This window comes from Aythya ferina (genome assembly GCF_964211825.1).
Source record: "Aythya ferina genome assembly, chromosome: 1".
NCBI classification, from domain to species: domain Eukaryota; kingdom Metazoa; phylum Chordata; class Aves; order Anseriformes; family Anatidae; genus Aythya; species Aythya ferina.
Genome location: NC_140296.1, coordinates 168,689,767 through 168,705,848, shown reverse-complemented (window position 1 = coordinate 168,705,848; position 16,082 = coordinate 168,689,767). Strand labels below are relative to the sequence as shown.

The following is a 16,082-nucleotide window of genomic DNA, read 5'->3' as shown; positions in this document are numbered from 1 at the left end:
GGGAAGTTTTACAGATGTGCTTCCTTTATGACATGGAAATGAATGCCTTTTTTAATGCTTTTAAGGTACAGGATTTACTCTTTCATTGTCCACAGATCGTTACCAAAATTCACTCGGTGATGTTTGCAGTCCCACTGCAGACATTCGGACTGAAAAAAAGGAATAAGTTTGTTTTATCCCCACAGAAGAAGGGTAAGGAACCTGCAGCCATTTTCTCCCTCTTGCTGTCTACTTTACCTCTTCCTCACTAAACCAGCACTCCAGGAACCTGAGCACCGTGGTGCACAAAACACGCTGCCATGCAAGTTTCCTAAAGTGCTTTGAGCCCCAGCACAGCAACCGCAGCTCTGGCGTGAGATTCAGGATGCCTCCTGGCAACGGGAGCTCCATTTGTCCCAGAAGGCAAGGCAATAAACCTGTTTCATTAATTTTGCTTTATGTCTTGTTTGTTTTCTTTTTTGCTCCTCAAACTAGAAATCATGAGGGGAATATAAAGGTATAATTGCTCTGTCTTTTCTATCAGCCTGTTTTCTGGAGAAGCCTGATAGACTAGTTCTTGGAGGGATGAGGGTCAGACACAGGTTCCCCTGGGTTCATCATAAAAAAGGAGCTTTATTTTGCAGGTGAGCACAAAGGATTTAAACAGGAGAGATTAAGGACTTGCTGGACGGATGTGATTTATTAAACCCCTTGGCTCAAGCCCAGTTTTTAGCCTTTTACTGTTGGTTCTCATTCTTCAATGCTGCAATCTGTATTTGAAAAAAGTATAAAGGAAAACGTTAGCATATAACACACCTGTAGATGGTGACAAAAAGATGTCACTTAGATCCTGGGTTTTATAGGATCCACAGGGGGAAAAAAAAAAAAAAAATCTACACTAAGAGCTGTTTCCTTTGGTTGCTCTCTAACCCGACTTTTAGTGAAGGTGTGATGTTGGAATCCCTCCAGTTGCTTTCTCTAATTCTATTAAAACAGATGCAACCTTTCCCACTTTTAAGAGCTGACTTTATACCTGCCTTCAACTTTTGGGCTCCTTTTTGAGTAATCTTTTTTTCTAACCCTAGGAGATCGGCTGTCTGACTAGTTTATTTCGCAATATCCACATCCACTCTGAATTTGAGAATGTTCCTAAAAATAATTGCTCTCATGAAATACAGATTTTGTAAGGATTGGGAGAAACAACTGTGTGGTATGGTTTAGATCTAAAGCACTCAACAAATAAGTAAGTTGAGAAACGTGGGTGTCTTTATGGAGAGATGCCATAGCCACAAATGAATCACGAGTTTAAAGGACCATATAAAATTGTATGCAAAGGGCCATGAAAGGTAATAAGAGAATCACAGATGACACAGGACTTGAACAGATAAGTTTGCAGCCAGACCATGCAGTTGTAGTAAACCAAGGTTTTTGTAGGCAGAAGTCAGGAACAACATTTTGTACCCAAAACTACACAGCTCTAAGTCATCATGCACGGTAGGTGCTCATTAAAGAAGTCTTGAGTTGCAGCATGAAATACTTGACCCAATCATTCAGTGAGAGATTTTGGAGATAAATGGTGTGAGGGTTGCAATGCTATAGGAGGCAAGCACGAGCATCCACAGACTGGCCCTGTATAAAATGCCAGTCTTCAAAGACTTGGTGTCTGCAAGTGGCCCATTAGCTGTCTGCCTCCCTGCATCACTTCACAGCACTTCTGGATTTTGGGCAGGGCAGGGGCCAGCACCAGCACCTCCACAGAGGGGCCCCCAGTGGGGTGCTGGAGGACCCAGGCTGCCTGGGGCAGGGTCTCCACATCACCTCTCCCCAGCCTCCATCAGGAGGTGCAGGACCAGCACAGCAGAGAATCTGGTTCAGTCTAGGAAGTTTGAACAGTGGAGGATAGGCACGATTCAGGTCTGAAACCTGTTTTCATTACAATTTATACATATGGCTGTAGATGCTGAAGTAATTTCCTAGAACTGCTAGGATATTTTTTCTTTTTTTTTTTTTCTTTTTTTTCTTTTTTTAAATTCTTTTTACTGAACGTTAATCACAAGAAAGATTTGGTAAGATCACAGTGCCTCCTAAACTATGAAGAAAATATCTACATTTTACATATTTACTGATCTCTTTGGAAAAAGCAAAACTAGACCTTCTTAGGACCTGGTAGTTGCTCCTTTCCTAAGATGGGAAATAGGAAATAATATCAAAATTAAATATCCTAGTGGGTTCCCAGTGTGGCTGCCAAATAGAAATTCAGTATCTGAAATTACCACAGTTCCTACACGTTTCATATCTATATTTAATAGTATTTGAAGTTAAAATGTCATCTAAGATTAAAATCATACAACCAGTTCCCATCAAGTGACAAGTTTTCAAGTTAAATGTTCTCCACAAGTGACTGTTTCTTATTTCCTGGCAGCACGGTGCTTTTCTATACATCTTGGAGAAGAAGGGAAGAAGGGAGACTATGGCATGGTTCATGTTTGCAGTTGTGCCTACAAGACAAGTTTCCTGTCCTGCAAGGTAGTGCAGGTGATTGCAGAGACTGATGAATGACGACAAGGCAGGAGAAATGTTGTCTGTAAATCTTTACCACTATTTGACTGCAAAACTGCCCCCGCTACCTCTCTGCTGTTCAGAAGATCAGATATGCCGGGTGAAACAGCTGCGAGCCCCCATCCCTTCTGCCCCTCCTCACGGCACTATCGGTGCACGGCCTGGGTGCAGCACCGGGTGGGAGCCTCTGACGCAGGGCCCGGAGCTCCTCGGCACCACGGGGGAGCTGTGACAACGTGCAGACTTTGCCCCCTACGTCACACAAGGGAGCAGGCAGAGACAGGTATATTGTGGCGGAAAAAAATGACAGTATACCTGTCACAGACGCTGAGTAAGGCACCTCCCCTTTGAGACTTCCCAAGCAGCTACGGCTTGTTTTATAATGCTTTCATCCTCCTTCTTCTCTGAGCTCTTCCTCACTTCGAGCCATTCTTCCTGGGCATAGAACCCCCAAAACAGCTTTCCAGGACCTCACACACCTTTCCAAGCTCTCTTCTGCACATTTATTTTCCTGCAATACCATCCTCACAGCTCTCTGGGTTTACACATGAAAGCCTGTTTTCTTCTCAAAAATAATAGGCAAAAGCATATGCAGATGAGAACATCTCATTCTGCCGTGTATCTTTCCTTCTTCTCTACAACCTAAAAAACTCTGCCCTTTTCTTCTTTTTCTACAGCCTTCACTTCCCTTGTGAGGTGCCCCTCCATGATCAGGCGAGGTGACCAAAGCCTGTATCAGGTGATTCTGCATGCAGCCAGTTATCCCGTAAGGTCCAGATGAAGAAACAGTTTATATGAGATAGTAGCAAGCTCTTTGAACAGTGGGATGTGGGCGGTGAATGATAAAAGTGTGTCTGCTGCTGGAATTCCTGTTCATCATGGTGACAGAAGAGATCAGGAAAGGTGGGTGAGAACTGGTTGCAATGTGGAGCTTGTAGCCTGAAATAGATCAGCTGATATCTGGATCCCCTGAATCAGCAGGGACAGTCAATGGAGACTGTGCAGAGTATGATCTCAGGCTGTTGCAGCACTTGTCCTTCAGCAGAAGGGATAACTTATCTTCTCCAGCCTTGCCTGCTGCCCTGAGATGCAAAGTTCCTTCACAATACGTTGCTCACCCACGCCAAGTAAAACAGCACTGCACGTCATCAGTCTTGACACCATTTCTAATTGGGGAACACTGCCTAAAGAAGAATTTTACAGTCCAAATTGTAGGGCAAACACATTCAAAACAATGGGAAATTGGAGCTTCTGCTTTTGTCCTTGGAGGCATTTGTAACACTGGGTCTGACTGAGGTTGCAGTCAGCCTTCTATGCCTCACATCTTGAGTTCGGCTGTAGAAAATAAGAGATCTTACTGCAATACCTTAACAGCCAGTAACACCACAGTTATAAAACTGAAGTATAGTCTTATGTCTGACTCTTAGCAAAATGCTACAGTGCCTTAACATGTCATATTTATGGAGAATTATTTTATGTTGGAATATATGTACTGATGACTTGGACAGTGAGTATATACTCAGCTCACAGAGTCAAAATATTACAAATCCTGGCCCTCATTTTAAAACAGCCTTGAGATGAAGGGTAAGGGTGGAAAGACAAACAGAAATATGCCTGGGAAGTCCAAAGGCTGAAGAAAAATTAGAAGAAACATGACAATGGTATTGTGCTTAATCATATGAATTCTCATGAATCATATGAATTTGAATTCTCATGAGAATGAGAATATGATTATATGAATACTCATGAGATTCATGAGAATTCATATGATTATATGAATACACTGTTCTCATGATTTTCAGTAACTGACTTGTGATGGACAAAACTGTACGCAGATACATTTTTTGCAACTTTTTTTTTTGTCTGTGATGTGTTAGATAACTATGGTTGAGACCACAACTGATCCTACAGCTGACCACATGATAAAGGGAAAGATATGAGGATATTTTCAACCGGTGTTAGGCGTGTATGTAGCTGGTTGAGTCAGCTGTTGAGGGTGTCTTCACAGCTTCTGCAGATGACTAGGAACTGCTAGGGAATTATTTATATTATCCTAAAATGGGCATGAAAACAGGCCAGACCCACAACAGCTCAGCAGAACATACCCACAACTACCCCAGTTCCAGTTTAGAGCGAGCTACAGCCTACCTGGAAAGCAGTCCTCTGTGATCCTTCAATACCAAACACTGCTGCTTTCTTCTCCCCACTCTTCTCCTCCTACTACTGCACCCTGAGCTGCTGTGGGAATAAACAAGTTGCTGCCCAGAGCAGGATCTGAAGCTCCTTGGTTTCCAAGGCTCTATATGAGTGAACTGGGCTGCTGTTAGTGACACAGTAGGAAATGGTTTCTCACCTGTTAGAGCTCTGCCTTTCACCTTTAAGTGGTTAGTGCTCATAGTCACTAACAGCATAACCTCTTTTTTCATGATGACTATGTTCCTCCACACCCCAGACAATAACACTGTAAAGAGTTTATATAAATGATACATCCCAACATGAGTTGCTGAGCAGTACAGCTCAGAAGAAGCAATAGGCTGACCATCAAAGCAAATCTGGATGTCCAACCCATGTCTGTACACTCAGGAGCAAAGAAATCCTGCTGTGGTCCATGCCGATCACAGCTCTGGGCTAGAAAACATGTAGCTGGGTTAACCTGATGATCTCACTTCCGCGTGTGGCCTGGTGAAAGGTGGCATGGAGATAAAATATCCCTCACCCCAGAAGGTGCTCTCTGGACCAGGACTCTATGTGAGTGTGTTGGCCAAGGGGTCAAGGGTGCATCACTCCCTCCCTCTGACCAGACTTTTCATGTTAGCATTGGAAATGTCCTTGGTGAGGAGAGGGAGTTTAAATGGGGATATGTCTCCACAAAAAGGTTTCTGTTCTGACAAAGCAGTTTCATCAGAAAATCCCCAGCCAGCTCCAGTGCTGGACTCCTATGCAGGCGCTCTGTGGCCTGGTGCCAGCATCACTCATATGTTCCTGCTTTAGCAGGATCTAGTATCTTGAACACTCTCACTTCCCCTAAAGCAACAGCTCTTCCACCAGAAAACAAACCCTGTGCAGCAGGTCTGCCTCTGATCCGCTCTCCTCCCAAAGGATGTAGCCTCCTCTTCCCTTATGCTGCCAGTTTTCTCCTAAGTCTTTCATCTGAAAACTCTCTGAAATGCATATTTTTAAGCTTTCATTGATATTTGGCTCATATTAAAGTAAGAGAAGACTGCAAGTACAAAAAAAACCCCTCACTTATCTAACCCACACATTTCTCTTTCCACCTCACCCCCTCCCCAGACCTTTTCATTCACCATTAGCCTTCTTGTCTGTTTTACATCCTTTTTGCTCATTTACATACTTCATGAACTAAGCTGCTCTTTTATGTAAGGCTCATGCCAGAGATTTCCTATTTCCCAGGGCCTGGTCAGAATTTATTTCAGCTAAATGTCACTGGGTTTTAAATATTTTTTTGGCTTCAAAATGAGTTCATCATGGATTAACATGCTAATCAGTGTCAGTAAGGGTTTCACTATCTAGCCTGCAAGTGTATTATCAAACTTAATTTGTTAAAGAAATCCTCGCTAAGGAACCTATACTGAATATGATTTTTGAATGTTTGTATTATATAGGCAGGTCCCAACATATGGCAGCTGTCACTAACGCAAGAAGTGGTATTTTTGACCACTGGCATTTTTAGTATATCTTGAAACTACCAGTGCGATAAAGTACTGAACACTGTGAAGAAAGATGCCTTAAAAATAGAGAGAACACCCTTTGCTAAAGAAGAATCAAAAGGCTTCCAATGTATCTTTAGGGTATCACCTTATTTTTCTAGCAGGGTCGGGGAGCTTATCCTTGAGTGTTTCTCCTGGAAAAGGACATGCATATTTTATATTCAGGTCTAAACACCAGGAACTTGATTCTGATTTTGTTTATGCTCATGTAAATCAGAAGTTGTTTATAAGGCAAGTCACTGTCAGTGCAGATTAGAAACTATATGTCTAACCTTTCCCCCTGCCCTGATCTTTACAAGGGAAAAGGAATAAACCTGCCAGAAAAATGTGACACTGCCTCTCTGAATTTTCCCTGCTGCCGTGGATAGGAAGAGTCATAGTCCCAAATGATATGAGGGCCAGACAAGTATACAGCTGTTTTGTGATCCAAAAACCAGATACTGATAGGTTAGAAAATAAAAACTACCTTATTCTCTTGTTATCTTATAGACATTAGTTATGCAAATATAGTGATACCATATAAATGCTACAACAATACTATACAATCATCTTTGTCCTGCAAGTGTTACAACTGTAAATATGCTTAAAATCATTTTGAAGTTTCTAAATGTCTTACATGAAGACTCTACATAATATGGGCAGGCAGACCATGTGGTCACCAGTTATGTTTAGAATTAGTACATAGGAAGTACATAACATCTGTCATGAAATTTTGCTCCAAAAATGCAGATTTGATATTTTATTTTGACAAGTGTATTTCCTCTATTCCAGGATAATATGACACTCAATCCCCACTTTCACTGAGGCATACCTCTGTTTGGCAAAGTAAGTAAACACATACAAAAATTAAAAAACAAACGTAAGTAAGCAAGTGTTAGCTTTCAACATTATTAATTCCTTAAGTCTCATTTTGGGTAAAACATCCATGCTCTGAAAGTTGACTGGGAGCTTCTTTATTTTTCTATGGTTGCTGTAGACAGAGTAATACTATCAAAATAACACTACACAACAAGTGAGCTACAGGCTTCACATCCCACTGAGACTCAGAGACCCTCTGGGACTATTCTACCAGATGTGTGTAGTCTTTACAGTCTGGAGAGGCATTTCCATCAAGCCTCATCTGCTCATTGACCTTCACAATCCTACTGACATTAAACTCTGCTGGTCTGCAGTGCTCTGTGGACACTGGAGTCTCTTCTGATTCAGATTGTTGCATTGCTTTTTTAGTTTAATCCCCCCATACACAATCCTTTCATTTCTGCCCCTGAGTGCTGTTTTTTACAAAGCTTGAATATGAAAATTCCATCCATCATTTGCAGACTATAAACATTTGCAAAGAAAACCGTCATATTTTCATTCCCACTCATCTTTGTCCTGCAAGTGCTCTTCATTTATCCCCTATATACATAAAAGGCTCTTTTCTTTCAATTTTTTTATTTATTTTTATTTTTTCTGTAGCTGAAAGGACAGGAAGAGAACTGAAGAGTATTACTGAAAACTCTATAGTAACTACCAAATAGCAGAGTTAGTGACTTTACCTACTGGCAACAATCCAGATTTGTAATTCGCACATGTGCAATTCACATTTGTACCAAAAACTAATTTCCTACTGAAGCCATTGAAGAAAGATGCTGTAAAGAGCCCAGTCCTCAGAAAAGCCAAGAAGCCCATGCTGAGGGACTGCTGGCCTCCCAAGACTGTAATCAGAGCTGAGAGTGCTGAGCTGCTTTCAGAGGAATCTCGGTACCATCCAGCACTAAACTCCAAATGTTAACCACTACTGTAAAAATAGTTCCCTTTTTTCAGCTGGGATTATCTCCCTCCGAACAGACAAGCACATGAAGTTACAATATCACAGCAATAGATAACTGTTGGCTGTTGCAAAAAGATTATTCTCTTATTTAATGCTACAAGAAGTGTCCAAAACAGTCCTTTACTGAGACAGAAAGAAAGAAGACACATACTGGAACAAACCAGGGACTTTTGTATCTGCAGATCTGAGAGACCACCCCAGCCTCTCTGAGACCTTGATGTGCTTTCTCACTTGCTCACTGATCCCCTTGGCTCATTCTGTGTCAAACAGTGCAAGACCAGAAGGCATGAGCTTCTGAGGAAGTCTCTGATTGCTTCTGTCCATGAAGGAATCCAAAGCTCTGCACACAGTTGTTCTTAGAGCTGACTCTGAAACTGAAAATCTGCTCTGCTGGGCCAAGGAAGATAATATTTATAGAACTACTGTGCCTCAGAGTATCTGCCCTGCATGGATAACTAGAATGGCAGAGGTCCCTGTTAACCTTCTAGTTAAAAAAAAATGATGTAGCAACTTAGGCCAAATTTAAGTTAGGAAACTTCTTATTTTGTTATCAGAATTGCTATAACAAACACTTGCTCCTGAGGAAGTATTTGGTCAAGCCAAAGCCAAGTCTTGAGCAACCATGTTTATATCCATTGCATGAGCCACAAGAACTTACAGGAAGTGTGAATTAAAATCAATGCAAATGATAAATCTCTAGTTTTAATTTAAAATAGACTCTATATAATTGATTAAAACAGACTAATTGATTAAAACAGAATGCCAAAAGGAAGAAGAGCAAAAACTTCACAGATAAAAGTGAAACATGATCATTTTCATGCCATGCCTCCTTTGAGCACAATTGCTGTAGTTCTTAATTGTTAAGATAATAAAAGGCATAAGCTGTAGGATCCTCATCAGCATATGGTTAGGCTTTGTGTCTTTTCTTTGTTAAACCATTTGCCATCTCAAAATGACATATTTCTTCCTTTGTCGTATCCATAGATGAGATTAGCAAGCACACACACTTTATACACTTCATTAATCCTTGTGATGATTCATGCGCATGAGGTTCATACTCTAATCCAAGTCAGACCACTAAAAATACTTGACCTCCAGATGGCTGTGGTGATTGCTGAAGCTTACAAGCAGAGTTTGGACACACCGTCTTTATTCTCATGTGCCACGCTACAGATTAAACATGTTCAAGCTATCTTTTTAAAAGGTGTTTGCTGTCTATGCATAAAAGGAGTCCCTTGGACAAGGATTTTAATTAGTCAGAGATTTAGTTCAAAGTCTGGCACCATTGCACTTTAAAGAGTCTCTGGGTACTGGAAATAAGAAACAACCACAGTGCTGCAAGCAGTAAGCTCCTTGTCAAAAGATGTCATACGTAATGGGAGCATCCTCCTGGATGCACACTGCTGGTTGCATGGGACTGTGCTTCAGGGTGACTGTGGTCTCTGGAAAGAATGTCAATGAAATACTGCAGCCAAACAGAAATGTTACAAGAGAAGAATGAATCTAATAACTATCTAGTTATGCTTATGTTCATGTCCATACTAGATTTTCAAGGTTCATAGCTCTTTATAAGGAATCTTAAATTTATTCCCAGATCTGAATGGTTTCCTCTCCTGTCCTTGTTCCCCATCACACAGAAATCAGATCCATGTTTGCATAAGTACTGCAATTTTGTTTTATCTTGTCTTATTAGTTCACTACTCCAAATTTATTCCATGAAAGCCTCTTAGGAGGATAAAGAGGATATTTCTTTTCCAGACTTGATATATTGGATTCCTTTCACTTAATTTCAGCCACCTGAAAGATAGGTCTGTAATTTGATTTATTTTTCTAACCGGAAGGAGATCCATCCCAAGTATATAAAACAGGTGAGGTGACTTATCATTGGCAAGGTTTTATCTCTCTTTTCTGAGCACAGACAGAACTTAAAGCATTAGCTTAGAGTATAAACCAGATTTAGGAAGCTAATATTAAAGGAAATACTACCCTAGCAGTATGCCATAAGATAAAGTCTGCTGGTTTTACCCAGAGGTTAGATATATAGCTGTTTTCCAACCTGTTGGATTACTTAGAAAATATTTGCTCATCCCAGAAAGTCTGTTAATCATACGCATAAAGGATCAGATTCTCTCCTGGTGTAAAGTGAAATCACTTCACTGATTTCAAAGTTGGACTCAACAGCAGAAAAAACATACCATGGGCTACTAAACCCTCCTGAGGCTATTGAAAAGGAATTCATCAGATCAGAATAGATGTAGGAAGTTTAATATCTTCCACAATGATCTGTCTGATGTATTTCCTCATAAAGCCTGTCAACAATGGGGAAAAAAAATAAAAAATCACAGAGGTCAAAAGCTATTCTCTCAAACCCCATCTGCACTGCAGTTTCAATAGATGTTGCAGTTCAGTGTGGTGGATTCTACTTCACTTCAAGCTTTTAAATTAAGTCTGGATACCTTTCCGAAAAGATGTGGTAGAGATCAAAGAGAAGCTTGGGCCTGAAGCAAAAATGAGTGAGTGGGTTTCTATGGGCTGCATTGCATTAGAATTCAGAACTGATGATCTGAATGCTCTTTCCTCACCTGAACACATGAATCCAGTCTCATTTAGATAGTAATTCACTGCCATAGATATGCTGATTATGCTGAACTATAAAAATGTATCTAATTTAAGAAACTGGCCTTTGAGTTCAACAAGTCCTCCTGAGTCATAGGAACTAGTCTCTTGTTATTGCAGACATCACATTATATCCTTTTTTATCAACTTCCATTTTAGCAGTTTGGGTTTTTACTTCCTCTGCTCCTCTTGCAATACTGGTTAGAAAAGTTCTTCAAACTTCCAGTCTGAATTTGCACATGGGCAGTTTACATTTATGCAGTTTATTTCTGTCTTTTCTAACAACCCTGTCTTTTGGCTTAAATAGTTATTTTCTTTCTGTAACATCTTTACAAAATGAAGGACTGCTTTGCTAAAAAGACACCATATTCTTCTAGTTTCTCGAGACAAGATGCTTGCCTTTGCCCTGCTGAACCTACAGTGTTTCTACGCACCTGTTTGAATTCACCCTTCTTGAATATTGGAGCCCCATGTAGGACATGGAGTTCCAGATGGTGTTTGAAAAATAGTCACTCTTCTTTCTACAGATAATTGCCCTCCTGCCCATATTTCTCTTTCTTGGCTGCATCACACCACACTGGTAGTACGTACTTATCCTGGTAAATAATATGCCCAAGTTCCTATCCTCTGTTGATTTTAATTGAAGGTTATTGGTTTCTGGTTTATTACAGAAGCCTTTTTGTTGTCCTTGTCCAAGTTAAATACATGACATTTTGTTTTGCAGAAATCTATCCCTCTAGTCCCAGGCCATTCAGTCTTTCTCTGTATCTTGATTATTCATACCTTGATCATCTCTCAAACCTTTGTGTCACCAGTGCTGTCCCCAGTTTTTCCTTCCACAAGTGAAACATGTCTCAATTCTGCTCCTTTGGTGCTCCTGCTCTGCTCCTCTACACCACTACCTGATAACATCTTTATTGAAAGCAGCTCCTTGCCCAACATAGACCACTTTCATGGATCTCCATTTTCACTGGTTCAACTGATAACACTCTATGTGGCATCCTGTTACATGCTTTACAGAGATATGATAGAGAAGAGCTACTGCATTTCCACAGTCTACAGAAGTGGTTGTTTTATCAAGCATATTTCACTTCTTTCAGGACAAGGCCAATGATGGTAATTTTCTACCTATTAGCTAAAGTAATTTTCTGAGAAGTAGAAGACCTACTGTCTAATCACATCTCAGCCTTGAATGGATGGAAAAATCCCCACCATCAGTGGACAGGGAACGTATGAAGGAAGGTAGGGTGTGCAAACATTAACCATTCATCTTGAAGCTAGGCCCTTGAAGAGATAAGAAAGCAGGATCCAGATGGCTATTAGGAAAATAAGACTAGCTCTGTATTAGATTGCTCACTACAATACACTACCGACTCAACTGCCCCAAGTGTTTATGCATGTTGGTTTAAACTGGTTGTAGAATATGTGACAGAAACAGAAGATCCCTGAGTTTTCACCATTAAGTATTTACCTTTGCCCAGCAAACTGATTTTCAATTTGTTCCAGCTAGGATCTTACTCTTCAGAGAGGTGGGTGGATCTCCTTTACGCCTGCCAAGATTATTTGACCCCACTGAGTCCTCCACTCACACCCTTTTTTCAGTCAGACAGCAAATATTTCACTACTATAGAGCCATTCAAAACAACAGACCTTCTTAAACAGAAGTCCTGGATATATAGATTAGTCACTTCCAGATGCTGGTTTTGAACTTCACTCTTTAATATCCATATTATCCTGACTACTTTTTTTTCCATGTGTATTTTTTTCTCTTCTTCCCCAGTCAGTGGTTGCAACCCTGTTCTTCCTCCTGTCTTTTTTGAAGCTGGCTATTCTTCACCAAATTCCTTCTTTCCCACCTTCTTTCCATTCCTGTTTTTCATGTCACAGCACAAACTCAACCCTTAATTCCTCATGTCTTTCAGTTGACTCTCTGTTCCTTTATTTTTTTTCTTATAGATATACTTCCCTAGGTCAACTTATCTAGAACAGCCTTGAAATCATCTTATGCAGTAGGCATCTGCAAATTCTGAGTTTTCTGTGAAGCCTGCTCTCCACCATACCATCTACATCCATCTGTGTACTTCTCCACCAATTGATTCTACAATTTGGTTATCCACTTTTCTTGGAGCTCTGGAAGGTCATGCTTTAAACATGTACAGCTCTCATCAGATATGCTTTATAATGTAATGCTTTGTATGAAATTTCTTCCCCAGCTAGCTCTACTGACTCTACAATTCCTTGGATTTCTTCTTCTGCCACAACAGACATCATTGTCTTCTCCTAGTCCATGCTTTTGAAGACAAAAATGAATTATGGTTTTAAGAAAAAGAAACAACAACAGCTATATAAAGTTAACCTTTCACTACTTTCTGTTTGTTCCTGCAATAACTTAATTTTGATTACTGGAATGTTACATCTGGCTGAGATCTCTCAGCATCTAACTAGGCTTTCATATCCAACAATTGTGTTCCCAGGCAATGTGTCTCCCAAATTATGACAACATACCAATACAGACATAAAATGTGTTTATGAGTCTTCAACTGCTGTGGAGGATGTGAGATCATTGGGCTGAATACTTAACCACATTAGGCTTGCTTGGGCACTATTGCAGCATTCAGGAGAAAACTTAAAAGTAGCTAAATAGCAAAAAGGGTGTCCTCTGTGCACAGAGGAATCCTCTTCTTTCACCAAAGTGGCATAACTACTCTGGCACCAGCTTGGGTTATAGAAAGCCTTTTGGGGCATGGCCAAGCAAGAGCAACCCTGGCTGCAGGAACACTGCAGTGCTCCACGCTGGTGTTTGCAGCCCTGACACCGCTCCAAGCCAGATGCTCTGCTCCAGTGTCCGGAGTGGGGAAGAGAATAGGAAAACAGAAACAAGGCAGAGAATTGATGACTAAGAAACTACCAGGGACACCACGGGAAGGAAGAATAATGCGAGCTGCTTAAGGCAAGAGAGATCAAGGAGGACAGGGGCTAAACATGGGCAGTTCTGCTGAGGAAACTGTCAGTAACAGAGACCAGAGCAAGGTGAATTAAAACGCTTCTGAACAACCTCATAGCTGAGGCAACAAAGCACACCCTTAGATAAACATTTAGACCCCTCAGCTTGTGAGTCATGTAACAAAGGTTCAGCAGTGGAAACCCTCCTTTGAAACTGCGGTCAGCCGCTCCCCTCCCTTGTTCTGTTAACAAATAATTTTCATTGATAACAATTACTGGCACGTAGAGCTTATGTAATGATGGAGATTTCACCCACATTTACATTACACATTATCTACAAACACGCCTTGAAAGATGATAAGAGCCTGTGTGTGATGATGTGTAACTTGTGGTGACTGGTACCTTACTGATTAAGCAAAAATACAGCATGTACTGTAATGCACACAGCTGTGGAAGAAACAGGAAGGAAAAGGAACATGGTGGTTAATAAAACACTACAAAACTCTCCCTCTTTTTCTTAGCATGTTCCCAGATTCTTTAGTAGGGTACAACTGATACAGAGCATTTTAGCAAGTTTTAGTAAGTTAATATTGTCTGAGATATTATAAATTAAACAGATTAATCACAATGCTTTATAGCTCCACCAGTTTTTAACTCACTTCTTGGTGGCTTTTCATCTGCTGGTTATCCAGATCTCTGTACTTCTTACTCCTTGAAAGATGTAATTAACATCTCTCTACTGCTGGCAAAAATCTTTAGATTACTTTGGCCCCAGAAAGTCTCCTGCACCTGTGCTCTTCTGGAGCCCTGCTGAGCCCCCATTGACCAGCTCTGTGCCCTGTGCTTTGCCTGGAAAGTTTCATTGCCCCCTGGGCTGCCTCTGCAGCCAGGCACAGTAAGCCCTGCTTCTTGCTCAGGACTGCACACAGACATCCCCTAACCATATAAAAATAGCAAATAATTGATGTAGTAAATATTTGTATTCAGGAGCAAGAAAACAAACCTTACAGGTTAAGAATATCCAAAAAGATTTGGTGGACTAAATTGTTTTCTGTTAAGAAACATTACAGCACAACCACAAGAAACATTCTCTGTATTTTGAGATCTTAGGCAAGGATTACTTAGCTGGTATTGTCTCTACTTTTATGGCAAAATGATTGTGCCAATTTTAATTAGACATGCTTAACAACACATAAAAGTAACCCCAAGCAGAACCAAAAAAAAAAAAAAAAAAAAAAAAAAAAAGTCATTTTTTTACTTAACTAAACTTCTGTGGTAAGAGGAATTTTATTGAAAATCTTACCACTGCAAAATTGCACACATGAATAGGCAGTGCTCTGTAAAAGTCACAATCATTCATAAAATGTAACACACAGGGTTGCTGGAAAGAGCTAAGAGAAAGGCCTTTCTATTCCAAAACAAATTTACAACGTCAGAAATGAAATAAAGATGAGTGGAAGGTAAGAGAAAGCAGAACAGAAAGTATTAATTATTTTGTGCAGGGACAAAAATGTAACAAAAGAAGGGAAATGAGAAACAGCACTTTGCCAGCAAAGCCATCATATGAACTTTTAGATGCAGTTGTTCATAGAAATTGGCAGGAAAGGGACTTCTATGTCTGTACGTCCAAGACAGAGGTGGATGGGGTGACCACTGTTTTAACCTTATACTTCTGGGACAACATTTGTAAATAGAGACAAGAGAGAGACGCATCCAAGGCCAAAATGAGATGAAGAAAAACATATGAGCAACTATAAACTAACTTCTGGTGAAAAGAGAAAAATAGCTGAACTCCTTCCACCTTCTCATGTAGTTTTGGGTCTCACTGTAGCTTAGACCCAAATAGCAGCAACAAAAATTGGTATCTGTCATTGTTTTTGCTGTTCACATGCCAGCAGCAAATGCGTCACAGAATATATGTGTATATATGGTTTGTAGTTTTCTCAAAAGCTGAAAATGTTCCTTACAAACTAATATGGAAATAAATGTAGCCAAATGCCAAGGCAAACCTGGATGCGGTGAGATAGCTGGCAGCCTGATGGGCGCACACAGCTGGAATTACAATAATGCCACATTGACATCTGCATAGACTATTCAAATATTCATAGCCCAACCCAGCAATTTCAGGGTCTCACATAGTGAGGTGGGGGCAGGCATCCAGAAGGCTGCTTTGCTGAAGTTCAGCAGTAGCAGCAGAGCAGGAGACCCTTCAGAAGGCACATAGGGATAGCTGCCACACACACAGCCCTGTTCTCCTTGGACGTGTCTATTTATCAGACTGCCCCCTTCTTGAATGGGTACTATCCTTCAGCCTGGGAGTCTGAAAGGGGGACACAAAGGAGGGATCCTCACAGTCTTTACTCCACTCAAACTGATCAGTGATGGTAACCGTTGCTGTGTGTAATTGTGCTACAGACACTCAGAGAGACAGGACCTATCTGAAA

At 40.7% G+C, this 16,082-nt stretch overlaps 1 long non-coding RNA gene across 1 annotated transcript; it reads left to right on the top strand.

Annotated features, from left to right (window-relative positions):
* The first annotated feature begins 5 nt into the window (after positions 1–5).
* Positions 6–13,058, top strand: LOC311420818. The gene is made up of 6 exons (XR_014684558.1): positions 6–65; positions 257–402; positions 2,402–2,821; positions 3,216–3,441; positions 7,038–7,091; positions 12,652–13,058. It is a non-coding gene; the product is annotated as an uncharacterized lncRNA (long non-coding RNA).
* The last annotated feature ends 3,024 nt before the right edge of the window (positions 13,059–16,082 follow it).